Here is a 14,229-nt window from a genome sequence, read left to right as displayed (position 1 = left end):
AAGAATGAACCTTGGGTATGGGAGTTAAGTCTGGATAATGTAAACAGGGGTCCAACTAAGCAGCAAAAGACTTGAAGTTGAAACTTAGCACAAAAACTGTCAGGATTGAAAATGCTCTGGGATTTGGGGCCTGTAAAAATGTGCATGAAAATAGGTACTGGTGGAGACCTTGTGGAAAAAATTTCCAGGCCTTGGGTCACAACAAAACCTACTATCCAGGCAAATGTTTGGGCTGGGTTGGCAGATATCTGTGGCTCTAATAAATTGTTTCCACTGAGATAGCACAGAATTTTTCTCAACACTACCTTCCACCTTCCAGGATCAAGGGGGGTATCATCAATTAAAATGCTTCCTTTTCAGCCATGAAACTCTTGTCTATTTGGAGCATATCAGTAGTGTCTTCTTAACCAATTAGTTAACTGGTTAATTTCATCCATTTATTTGATAAGCATATATCAAATTGTTGTTAGAATGACCATATGAATAAAACAAAGTCCCTGGCCTCAAGAAACTTAAAGTTTAATGAGAAAGACCAGTGTGAAAATAATACAAATTGAATATTTCTCCAGAGGCCAGCCAACTGAAAGTAGGTTTTGATTCTTTAATTACGTGCTTGTTTGTTCTGTTTTCCCTAAATTTACAGGATTTTTTGTATTAGATTATTCCCCTAAAGCTAAGTAAGTGTGTGTGTGTGTGTGTGTGTGTGTGTGTGTGTGTGAATTCCATATATAGGGTGTCCCAAAAAAAGTACACAGGGTGTCTATAGATTCTATTACATTTTGAAAATGAAATGATTCTAATAAACACTGGCTTTATAATTACACTTTTTTGTGTATATATTTTTGGGGACATCCTAAATATACTATTTGCTTGGTTATATTCTATTTGTCTGATTAAAATAAAGTTTAGTGGAACATTGAAGATTTGTGGAATAAGTGAGGTACAAGGTCTAACAGAGGCAAGGGGTCTGATCCTCTCAAAAACACTGAAGCCTGTCATACTATGAATATGCAAGGAAGCCTGGTGAGAAACGTCTTCACAGATGTAGAAGCGAAGCTCCTGGGCCTAGGAGAATGCTTTCCTACCATCTGTCACCTGGGCTAAGAGGATAATTGCCGACTTCTGTGTGAGGAGCTGCTTCTGACTGCAGCTGGATGGCCAGTTCTCGTAAATTACCAGGCTCAGATGAGCATGACTTTCTGTTGTTTCCACGGAACCCCCAAGGTCCTGCCTTAGATTAAGATTCCTGTTCGGTGAATGTGTGCTGGAAATGCCATTATCCGTCTTGACAGACAGATGTCCTGGAAAGTCTAATTGCATTCCCCAAAGGCAGATATCCTTAAAAAAATTAAATTAAAAAAAGAAAAGCAGCATTTCAGTTTGATCCCTGGATCAAACGCACGAAGAGCCAAGACCAGAGGAGGCATGGCATCCTATAAGCTATGCAGGAGACAGGGAGTGGCCACAAATATATATTTTTCCCCACTCCATCTCACCTTCCACTTCAACAGCCTCTGTCATTCCAAACGAAAATCAGAAAGTTAGTGCTTCTAATCACATTGGATTACTGTCTTTTATGGTCCATGTGGAATATTCCTCCTCCATGAAATCTCCACTTAACAATTTAAGTGCAGATTAATTTCTATAGAAAAAAGAAGTTACAGGATAATTCTAAAAGACAATTTATCCTTTCTTCAGTTTAAAAAGAGCAGTCCATGTTTAACTTAATGGAAGAAGATGCAGAAGGACATAATGACCTTCAAAGGTAAACAACCAGATATGGCTTGAGACCAAAGAATCCCTTGCTCTGGAGGGCCTTAGGGAAGGCGTTGAAAGCTAGAAAGAATTTAGTCAAGATGAGAGCAGGAAAGAGTACATTTCAGGGTAGTAACTGCAGCTTGAGCAATGATCCAAATGTGGAAATATTCCAAGCATCCTTAAGAGACCACACATAGGCCCAGCCGTGCATGGCAATGTTTCAGAAAGAACAATCCGCAGTTCATTGAATATCCATTCCTCATCGGAACCCTGCAACACCACGCTCTGTTGTACAGGAGCTAAAGGTAGAAGCTCAAGCAAAAATGATTTCAAATACACAAGGATAGCTCTCTAGATAAATAAGAAGCTTCTCCTTCCTTGTAGTAGTTGACTATGAGTTAACTCGAATGGCATGTAGCAAAGTTCCAGTAAATCACGGCCATGTAAAAGTAAAGATAATGCTCAGAATCAGTCAAGACTTTTCTGTTTGTTAGTGACAGGATCAAACACAAACCCTTTCAAGGAAAAGAGGAAGTTAGTTGGCCCATTTAACCAAGCCATACACGTGTGCACAAACACACACAAGGGGAGGAGAGCCAGCCACAGGTTCAACCAAATAAGGTGTGTGTGTGAAAGAGAGAGAGAGAGACAAAGGGAGGGGGAGAGGGAATGATATGGACTATGTGCCTTGCTCTTCCCTTATTCTGAATGTGTGTTGGCCTCAGTCTTTCAGGTCTCTGCACATGGCAGGGAACATAATCACTGACAGCTCTGAGGTCACACCCTTATAGTGTGTTACCCAGGGAAAAAATACCTTCTTTCTCCCAGGAACTGTATGAAAACATTCTCAGAAGACGTTTGGTTGACCTGGCATGTATCCTTTGGCATCTGAGCCAAACTATGTGGTCACAGAGGAGTGTTCTACTGATTAGCCTGCATGATACCCAAACTCATTCTCCTGTGGCCAAACCAGCATGACACTGTGACTGGGAGCCCCAGCAGTCTGATTTGGGACAAGAGGTCTCCTTCAAAGGAAGTAAATGTAGTTTATCACTAGAAGGGAGAAAGGGAACTGGGCAGACAGAACAGATATTCTCCACACTCCCATATATGTATCTAGTTCCACAGAATGGGTGCATTTCTAAGTAAATGGTCCCAATGTATCCAGTCTTTATTTGTGTGTCGGTAAGGACACCCTTTAACTCTTGTATTCAACTTGATGTCTCTACTAATTCCCTTCTCCCTGGTCTCATCTTGTGACCTCTGCTGTTACTTATCCTACATGATTTGAGTCAAAATGACCCCCGCAGTCAGCCAAGCGTCTTTGCAAAATAGACATATTTATATATTCATCGCTGTTAGCCAATTATCTTCCAACAGGAGTAGTTAGCTGCATTTTCCTTCCTACCAAATGACCTCCTGTGAATTTTAATATATAAGTTATAAAATAGTCTTCCAGACTCAGTAAACTCTGCAAGCAGTAGTTAAACAGACCCTGGGTTGCAGAACATTTATTTTGAACAACATCTTGTATCGATAGAATGTAGCTTTATTTATCGAAATTAAGAGATTCCTCCCACTACCAAGAAACAATAGTTTTGAATTTTAAGTAAAAATTCATGTTTTATTTATTTTTACCTCCTTAACAATCATATGGAATTATGGAATTATTCTAAAATTTGGTTAAGGGAAAACACATGTGATTATATTTATACACACACAGAGACACACACACAGATGTATAAATATAAATTCAGCCTGTTAAGAAGATACTAAAGAGTTTAGTTTCTGATGCAATAGGTTATATAAAATAAAGATGCAGGGGCCAGTGAAACATGGCCTTCCCTTCAGCAGAGAGTTTATCAAGGTTTCAGGTTCAACTGTAGAGAAAATGTCCATAGAACAGAGCTCAGCCTGTCCAGTTTGGTTTATGTATGCTAGGATGTGTTTAGATTGAGCCAATTAGCTGTTTTTAGTCACATTAAATTATTAGTCCATTAGTCTGGGTGAGTCCCCAAGAATTGATTTTTTTTTTTTTAAGCTCATAGGTTTAGAAACCACTGAGTAATAGATGGCAATTATATCTCCCATACATAATTAAATTGTCATTTCTGAATATTCAAAATGTTTGTGGACTGTGATGGCTGCTGCAGTAAAAACACAGTGAGAAAATTTGGTGAAAATTTTCATGGGGATCTACTCAACATTAATTTCTCTGGCCTCTATACTCTTTCATCCCTACCAAAAAAAAAAAAAAATATATATATATATATATATATATATATATATATATATATATGTTTTTTTCTCTTTTGTGACCTAGTTCAAATGGAACCTCTTCTGTATCTCTCATAGGTTTGAGTTGCCAGATTTCACAAATAAAATATAAGATATGGAGTTAAATTTGAATTCAACATAAACAGTAATTTTGTTCTTGGTTTTTTTTTTTTGTTTTTTTTTGTATCAGAATGTCCCAAATATTGCATGGGACAGACTCATACTTAAAACAGACAAAATACATCCTTTACTTAAAATTCAAAATTAATTGGACACCCTGTATTTTATCTTGTAACATCATCTTAGGAATCATGTTAGTTTGCTAGGGCTGCCATAACAACATGCCACACAGGCTGGGTGGCTTAAACAACTGAACTTTATTTTCCCACAGTTCTGGAGGCTGGACGTGTGGGGTTAAGGTATTGGCAGGTTTGGTTTCTCTGGAGGCCTCTCTCCTTGGCTTGCAGATAGCCACCTTCTCTCTTGGTGTCCTCGCATGGTCTTGTCTCTGTGTGTATGTGTTTGTGTCCTAAAGTGTGCTTCTTAGAAGGGTACCCATCATTCTGAATTAGGGCCTCTCCTATATGTTTTCATGAAACTAATTACCTCTTTAAGGTCCAATCTCCAAAGACTGCCACATTTTAAGATACTAGGGGTGAGGACTTCAACTTGAATTTTGGGGGAACATAATCCATTCCATGCAGGCATATATATCAACCGTCTGAGCTTACAAGACACTCAGGTTTGTTGCCATTATTACTTCAGCACAGTGTTCTCGAGCATTCACTATGTCTCTTGCATTTTCTGGTGGACACATGGCCATAATCCTTGTCTAGAGGAAGCTTACATTCTAGATGAGGTAGTTAGGTAACTAACAAAAAAGTGAATATGTAGGTAGTGCTGATTTTGTGTGTGTATACCTCTTGACCAGACTGTGAATCTCTGGGTTATCTTTCTCAATTCTGCTGTTTCCTTCATATACTATAATAAATTACATATATATCTTAGCAGAACATGACCTATGCCTGAATGGATTAAAATTAACTTCAGGGTATGTCTCTGGACACAGGTGTCCAGAGTACTAAATTTGCAAATTTACTGAAAGACATGTTCCTCCATCTTTTCTACAAACTCTACTGGGTTCCCTTGTAAATGCAACTGCAGTTATAAATTCATTTCAAACACAAACTCTGACCTTTGTGTGGCATCATCATAGAATACTTTGTTCTTTTTAACACTTGAAAACCCAGGCTCCACAAGGAGGGAAGGGAAATAGGTAGAAAATGTTCCTTTCTACCTATTGGCCAGAAAGAGGTTCAATCCTGTGTTGTCAAAAATGTATTTATGAATGTGTTTATTTTTGTTTTTTCCTAAAAGTATACATATATGCATAGCCAATGGACATAGACAATAATATGGTAAAGACCTGGGGTGGGGCAGGGGCTGGGAGGAAGGAAATAAATGGGGGGGGGGGTAACTGGGGGACATCTGTAATACTGGTAACAATAAAAAAAGATAAAAAATAATAAATAAATAAATTAAACAAAATAAAGTAAAATATTAACATAATTCTGACTGACAGAAATCAGGATTAGAAAAAAATGTAAACATATTTGGTGCTAGGGCAAAGACTTGACTCCAGGAAGTGAAATTAAAATTCTACAGAACATCGCAAAGCTTTGCCATATAAGTGTGTTCAGAGCCTCCCCCTTAACGGGCTGGAGGTCAGGGGCTTCCTCTACTTTTACAACAAAGGAGAATCCCTCTACTTTTCAGCTTTGTGTCTGGAGAGGTCCTCTTCACATTTACAATTAGTGGGTGGCCATTAAACTTATGAGGGGTTTTGTTGCCGCTGTATTGTTTTCTCTTTTCCTTCAGAAACTTTCACTCACCAGGAACTGCAAGTGAATTTAAAGTAAGAGATATTTCTCTTAAATGCTTGCAATTTTCTGGTTCCTCGGCCCCTAGCAAATGTCTCATTGTGTTCAACTAATATTTACAACATTTTAAAATACAGCTATTTTATATTATTTCCAGGGTTACATTCCCTGCCTTGCTTTGGAAACTCCTTAAATATATTATCTATAAATATATTAGATAGATTATCTAGATGTATACAAATGAGACACTTCTTGGGTTCAAAGACACTCATAAATATGAGAAGTGTGGTATTTTCCTGTTCTACTCAAGTCCTCCACATCTCATAAGCTTGAGATAAATCTGTGACCTTCTTACCATATAAAGGCCTATATTTAGGAGACAGAGGATGTTTGTTCATTCACCCAAAGCAACATTATTTAGTGAACCTTCACCATTTAGAAGAGGATGAGGCATCAGTGTAAGATTTGTGAACTACGCACTAAATTACTACAATATGCCCCCAGTTGGTGTCTCCACAACAATCTCTCTGTTGTGAATATCTGAATGTAAATAAGGTCCCAGACTCGAGTTCCAGCAGTGAAATCATCGAGCACAAAATTGAACACACATGGGCCCTGGCCAGTTTGGCTCAACGGTTAGAGCGTCGGCCCACGGACCAGAGAGACCCGGGTTCGGTTTCCGCCAAGGGCACGCACCTCGGTTGCAGTTTGTCACCGGCCCCTGTGTGGATGGCAGCCACTCGATGTGTCTCTCTCGCGTCAATCGCGTCAATGTTTCGCTTTCTCTCTTCCTCCCTCTCTCCCTCCTGCTCTATCCAAAGATAAATGCAAAAATGTCCTCGGGTAATAAAAAAAAAAAACAAAAAATTGAACACACGCGGAAAGGTGTTCTAAGGAAAGGCTTGTGGTTGGGGAGGTTGAGCACTGGAGACTGGCAAGCTGAGAGCAAAGCCATTTCATTAATTGCTAACAAGGCTTCCAGTCAATGGTTCGATTTCTCAGGGAGATTTCGGCTAATTTAGACAGATGATAATCATAATGTGTGTCACGAAAAACCCATAATCATAATATGTTGGGACAGCCTTGAGATCAATCTATAACTAAGATATAGCATCTAAGAAGTACACTCTTCTCAGGTACGTAAAGGCAGGAACAAAGAGATGGGAAGATGTGTGTTTTCCAAAGGGTGCCCAGCTGTTTGTCCTCGTGTGGGCGCTGTGTGCTGTCATGTAGGAGCTAAGCTTGAAAGAAGTAATGAACAATAGGGTATTTCTTCTCCCCTTATGTCTTATACTCAACATAATCATACGCCACCACAGGTGGATAATCTCGTGTATCCTCCTACCTGGGGCCTTATCAATAATAGTTGTCCCTTCATCATAGATAATGGACAACAAACAACTTTCTTGGAGCCTGCAAAACCCCACAGGAACAAAGGGGTGAAACAGCAGGGACAGCAGGAAAAATTATTGACATAATACATTCGTAAGATATATTTGTCACAGTTAGTCACCCGATATTGATATACTATTATCTAAAGTTCATACTTATTTTCAGAGTTTTTCAGTTTTTACTAAAGGCTTTTTCTTTTCCGAGATCCCATTCAGGATACCACATTCCATTTTCTTGTCATGTCTCCTCAGTGGGTATGGACAGTTTCTCAGACTTTCCATGTTTTCTTGACTTTGATAGTTCTGACGAGCACTGGCCAGGTATTTTGTAGGATGTCCTTCATTTGGCGTTTTTCTCACGATTAGACTGAGATTGTGTGTTTTTGTAAGAAAGGACATAGAAGTCAATGATACTTTCATCACATCATATTAAAGTATATACTATTCACATTAGTTATCACTGTGGAGGCTGATGATAATCTCATGGCTGATGCAGTGTTTATCAGGTTTCTCTACTGTAAACTCGATTTTTTCCTACCTTTCCACCTTTTATATGTGGAAGTCATTATGCACAGCCCCCACTTAAGGAGTGAGGATTTCTGCTCCCTTCATTAAGGGCTTGGTATCTATATGAATTATTTTGTATTCTGCAACAGAAATCTTTATCTCCTCCCCTATCAATTATTTATTCATTCCATCATTTATTTATATAATTATGGACTGCAGATATTTATTTCACACTTTGGGTTATAATCCAATAATATTTTATTTTGTTTCTCAAATATTTCCAACTGTAGCTAATGTGAGCTCTTTCAATTGGCCCCAGAGTCCCTTGGCCATAACGCTATCATGCTTTTAAGTACTTCCTTAGTTGCTGGTACGCCAAGTAGGACAAGGCTCATCTTACATATTTGCTGTTCCATTCCTAGAATCAGCCATTTCTCCAAGGAGTCCTGGCTACTCTTATTAGAGAATGGTGTCAGAAACCCAGATCTAGACACCAGGTGGGTGCTGCAACCATGCTGTTGTTGATTCTAGGCCTTTCATCTGACAGCAAGAAAATATGTATAAACATTTCAATACATTTATCTAAATGTATGTAACTACCTGTATAAACATGACTTCACACAGATGACTCCAATTCAAATCCATTACCAAAATCCCCCCCTCTTTTTAAATTAATTAATGTGATCCTATGGTTTTTTGTTTGTTTGTTTGTTTGTTTTTTGCTTTAGCCTGTTGCTGTGGTAGATTATATTTATATTCAGGAATTCATACCTAGAATAAATCCAACTTGGTGATAGTGTATAATTTTTAAAAATACATTACTGAATTCAATTTGCAGCATTTTAAAGGATTTTTTCATTTGCATTCCTGACAGATAATGGTGTATCAAGAAAGTAAATAGTTTCCCTCTTTGCTGATGTCTTTGTCTGTTTTCTTCTGTTAGGATAATGCTGGCCTCATAGGATGAGATAGGAAGCATTCCCTCTGCTTCTGTTTTCTGGAAGCAACTGCTAATAATTGGTATTATTTCTACTCTAAATATTTGTTATAATTCACCAGTGACACCATCTGGGCATGGTGCATTCTTCTTGGGAGGGTTACTAATTATTGATTCAGTATCTTTAAAACATATGAGACTTCTCAGATTATCTATTTCTCCTTGTTTGAATTTTGGTAGCTTGTGCCTTACAAAAAATTGGTTCATTTCCAATTTGTAGGCATAGGGTTGTTTCTAACATGACTTTATTGTCCTTTTTGTCTGTGGCATCAACAGAGGCAATGCCTCTGTCATTTCTTCTGTGACTTCTCCCCTTTTAATTTTGTTAGCCTGGCTAGAGATTTACTACAAAGTTTTATCTTTCCAAATGATCAGCTTTTGGTTTCACTGACATTCTGCATTGTTTTCCTGATTTCAATTTCAATTGCTTTCTGTTCTGCTTGTATTATTTCTTTTTATTCTGCTTACTGCATGCTTAAATTGTTATTCTTTCTCTAGGTTCCTAAAGTAAAGAAAGGTTAGATTATTGAATTCAAGTCTTCTTCTTTTCTAGTAGGTGGATTTAATGTTATAAATTTCCCTGTCAGCACTGTTTTCTCTGAATTCACAAATTTGGAAAGGCTGTATTTTCATTTTTGTTCAGTTTAAAATATATTTTCATTGTTCTAGAGAATGCTTTATCTATGTGTGTTCATTAAAAGTGTGGGGTTCAATCATCAAATATTTGGGGATTTCCAGCTATCTTTCTGTCATTGATTTCTAATTTATTTCCATTGTGGTCTGAGAACAGTTTGCGCATTGTCTGTTCTTTCTTAAAGTTAAGGTGTGTTCTGTGGCATAGTGTGTGCTCTTTATTGGTACATGTTCTATGTGAGTTTGAGAAGGGTGTTCTGTTGTTGTACGGGGTATTTGATAAATGTCAGTTAAATAAGTGATTAATAGTACCGATTAATAATTAAGTTTCTTCCTGCTTGATTTATCAATTGCTAAGAGAGAAGTATAGAAACCTCTAGCTAAAATAGTAAGTTTATTTCTCTTTACAGTAGTATCAATTTTTGCATCATGTATTTTGAAGCTATTTTCTTACATGCATACATACATATGAAGAATTCTTGCCCTGGCCAGTTTTGCTCAGTGGTTAGAGCATCGGCCTGCGGTCCAGAGAGACCCGGGTTCGGTTCCCGCTAAGGGCATGTACCTTGGTTGCAGTTTGTCCCCAGCCCTGGTTGGTCTTGCGGGTGGCCGCCACTCGATGTGTCCCTTTCACATTGATGTTTCTCTCTCCCTCTCTCTTCCTCTCTCTCCCTCCCACTCAATCTGAACAAAAAAAATGGAAATATGTTCTCGGGTGAGGATTAAAAAAAAAAAAAGAATTCTTGGATGGATCTTCTTTTTTTTTTGGATGGATCTTTTTAGAGACCTGACTCTTTTATCAATTTGTCATTCCAATCATGATAACTTCCCTTGTTCTGAAGTCTGCTTTGTCTGACTTCTCTTCTATATTATTCAAGCTCTCTTTCTCTTAGACAGTAACCTATATCTTTGTATTTAGAATGAATTTCTTATAGAAACTACATAGCTGGGTCTCAGTGTTTTTCTTCAGTCCACTCTGACAATCTCCAATTTTGTTTAATTGGTGGATTTAAACTATTGACAATGAAAGTGATTATGGATCTATTTATATGTATATCAACCATGTTTGTAACTGTTTCTCTTCATTGCACTCTTCTTTTCCTCTTTATTTTGAGAATTTTTCTCTTTATCTCCTCTCATAGCATATCAGTTGTGCTTATTTTATACAACTTTTTTTTTTAGTGGCCACCCTGGATTTTAAAATACACATTTGCAGCCAATCAAAGTCAGCTCTCAAATACTACCACACTGGGCGGTAATATAATTAGGAATTGAGAATTTCAATCCTTTATAAAATAGGCATCATTCATTTCCCTTATGTTATAATAATAAAATTTATTGGCACTATTATTATTTTAAACAAGCATTTTTTTTTCCTTTTGGTAAAGAGTGGAACTTAAATTTTCTCACACATTAAAGTAGATACACTGTGAGACAATGGGTGTGTTAACTAGATGGTGGGAAAAGTAAAACAAGCAAAATTTTTAAATTTTAGATTAGTAGTAAGAACAATAAAATATTTCATTTTACCTTTATTTCTTCTCTAAGGCTTTCCCTTTTTTATACATAGATCCAAGTGTTTGATCCATATAATTTTCCTTATCTCTGAATTTTTTTTTTTTGTATGTGCCCATAGCGGGAACCAAACCTGAGACTCTCTGATCCACAGACCAATGCTCCAACAGCTGAGCCAAACCGGCCAGGGCTGAAGAAGTTTTTAACATTTCTTAAAGACAGGTCAGCTGTCAATCCCCTCAGTTTTTGTTTGTCTGAGAAAAATCTTTATTTTCCTTCACTGTGAAGGATAATATCTGGATATAGAATTCTAGGTTTTTAGGGATTTTTTGTTTTGTTTTCTTTTTTAACCCATTAAATATTTTTCTCTACTCTCTTCTCGTGTGCATGATTTCTGAGAAAAACCACCTGTAAGTTTAATGCTATTTTCTCTGTATTTAAAGTGATTTTCCCTCTGACCTCTTCCAACATTTTCTCTATTTGGTCTTGCACAGTTGTACTATTCTATGCCTAGAAGTACATTTTTTGGTATTTATCTTGCTTAATGTTCTCTAAATATTCTGAACCCGTGGTTTGGATTCTGTTATTAATTTTAGAAAGCTCTCAGAAATCATTGCTTCAAATTTTTCTCCTGCATTGTTCCTTCTTCTGCTTCTAGTGTACCAATTACACTTTTGAAACTTCTCACAGTTCTTATATGTTCTATTCTCTATCTTTTCATTCTTTTTGAAAATTTTCATTTTTGTTTAGAAACTTTTTATTGACATATCTTCAAGTTTTTTATTTCTTTACTCAGTCATACCCAGGCTAGATGAGTCCATCAGAGGTATTTTCTGTTGCAGTGTTTCAGAGGCTCAGCATTTCCTTTTGATTCTTTCTTAGAGTTTCCATCTTTCTGTCTAAATTATTCATTTGTTTTCCATGTTGGCTAATTTCAATGACAGCCCTTAATTTATCAGACAGAGACATTTTAAGTTCCCTATCTGATAATTCCAAAATCTCAATCATATCTGATTGTTCTGATCTTCCTTTATCTCTTAAGATGGTATTTCTTTACTGCCTATAGCACACCTGCAAAATGTTTGTTGAAAGATAGACATAATATGTTGAATAATGAGAACTGAGTTAAATAGGCCTTTAATGTGAGGTTTTATGTTCAACTGGCTAGACACTGAGTTGTGTCCAATGTTACCTACTTGTAGGTGTGAGACACCTCAAATTCCTTTAGGGTCTTTGTTTTTGTTTTCCTTATTGTCTTATATATATTCCTAAAACCTCCATCGTAGTTGAGTCTGAGCCTTGCAGGACATCAGATGTAGTCACTGTTTTATACTGAAGACCTATTAATATGGTAATAATGAGTGGGGAAGGAAGGCATTCTATAAACTCATGATTAAATCTCTATTCCAGTGGCCTGGGTCCCTTGACTTCAATTTCCACAACTGTTTCTTTCTCCCTCCTTTTGGTGAGACAAGAAGGCTAGCTGGGTTTTGTAGTTGGGTAACTGAACTTCCCACCTATGTGAGATAAATCTCTGGTAAAGTATTTATCACAAGAAACTATGTGGTTGTTATGGAGAGTATACTGCGTGTATTTCAAAATTATTACTTTTCCTCTTCTCATGCAAAAGACATGAGATAATTTTTCTTGACTCTTCACCAGGATAAACTGGTGAGATACTTGAAGGTAAGACCCATAAAAGTGTGTGGCCCTCCTATGTCTACAACCCCCCGAAGTTTCGTGCTCTTAAGCTAGTACACACTCGGTCTCCAGCAATTACTCCACATTTCCTTTTTGATGTTCCTACCATTTTATGTCTCCAGTGGTTTCTGCATTCGGGAAAGCTGGTGTCAACTACTTTTTGGTATTCATCTGTCCCTTCGGTTTTGGTGAGGCAGTCTGCCTTGAAACCTCAAATTTCTGATGGCTGCAGGAAAAGTCATTAATTTTTTTGGTTTGTTCACCTTTTTCTCTTGTTGTAAGAATGACTTCCAAGTGCTTTCTATGTCAGAGTTGAAATACTATATGTAGTTTCAATCACTCTTGGCAAAAGGTTGGCTTCACAAAAAATGCAGATTAAATAAATATTCTAAATTAACCATGAGTCTTTTTTTTTTTTTTTTTTTAATCCTCACCCAAGGACATTTTTCCATTTTTTGTTCAGGTAGAGTAGGAGGGGGAGAGAGGAACAGAGAGAGAGAGAAACATCGACGTGAAGGGACACATCGAGTGGCTGCCACCCGCACGACTGACCAGAGCCAGGGACAAACTGCAACCGAGGTACATGCCCTTAGCGGGAACCAAACCCGGGTCTCTCGGGACCGCAGGCCGACGCTCTAACCGCTGAGCCAAACCGGCCAGGGCAACCATGAGTCTTAAAAAATAAAATAGATATAGACACTCAACTAATTGGTTTCATCTCGTTACAAATTTTTATGATATTACAAGTTAGTATAGGTGACAATTTTGTGTGAATATTTTTCTATAAACCTTAATAAAACTAATACTAAGAATAATCTTTAAATTGAAAATACTTAATTTTTTTTTCTTTAAAAAAAAGATATTTTTAATTGATTTTAGAGCGAGGAAGATGGGGAAAGAGAGAGAGAGACACTGAGATGCCCTAGTTGTTGTAAAGGAGAGGACAGAAAACAGTAAGTGTCGCTTCTCCCACCCGAGAAGGTGATCTGGAGCTGAGAGTGAGGAGCAGCACTAAAAGGGGAAAAACATCAACAACATGAATTACATTTTTGTTGTTGTTGTTATTGTTAATCCTCATCTGAGGATATTTTTCCATTGATTTTTAGAAAGACTGGAAAGGAGGGAGGGAGAAAGAGAGAGAAACATCGATGTGAGAGAGACACATGGATTGGTTGCCTCACGCATAACCCTGACCAGGGCCAGGGATTGAACCTGTAACTCAGGTACATACCCTTGACCAGGAATTGAACCCTCAACCCTTTGGTCCATGGTCCAAGGGCCAATACTTCAACCACTGAGCCAAACCAACCGGGGCTGACTTACACTTTTCTTAAGTGCTCAATTCTGTTCTGGTGCAATTCCTATAATGGCAACACATGACTTTCCAATATTATAGTGAAGGAAGAGTGCATACTAACTATTCATCCTCAGCTTCTCTTTTCCATAAAGGACTGCTCTTTCATAGGATCTAGGGTTTAAAACTATGTCTCTAAATTTGAATATTTCCAAGTATTCTCATTCTGTTTTTTTTTTTTAATCCTCACCCAAGATTATGTTTTACTGATTTGTT

This window comes from Molossus molossus, unplaced genomic scaffold (genome assembly GCF_014108415.1).
Source record: "Molossus molossus isolate mMolMol1 unplaced genomic scaffold, mMolMol1.p scaffold_m16_p_6, whole genome shotgun sequence".
In the NCBI taxonomy this organism is placed as follows: domain Eukaryota; kingdom Metazoa; phylum Chordata; class Mammalia; order Chiroptera; family Molossidae; genus Molossus; species Molossus molossus.
This window is presented reverse-complemented; position numbering follows the sequence as displayed.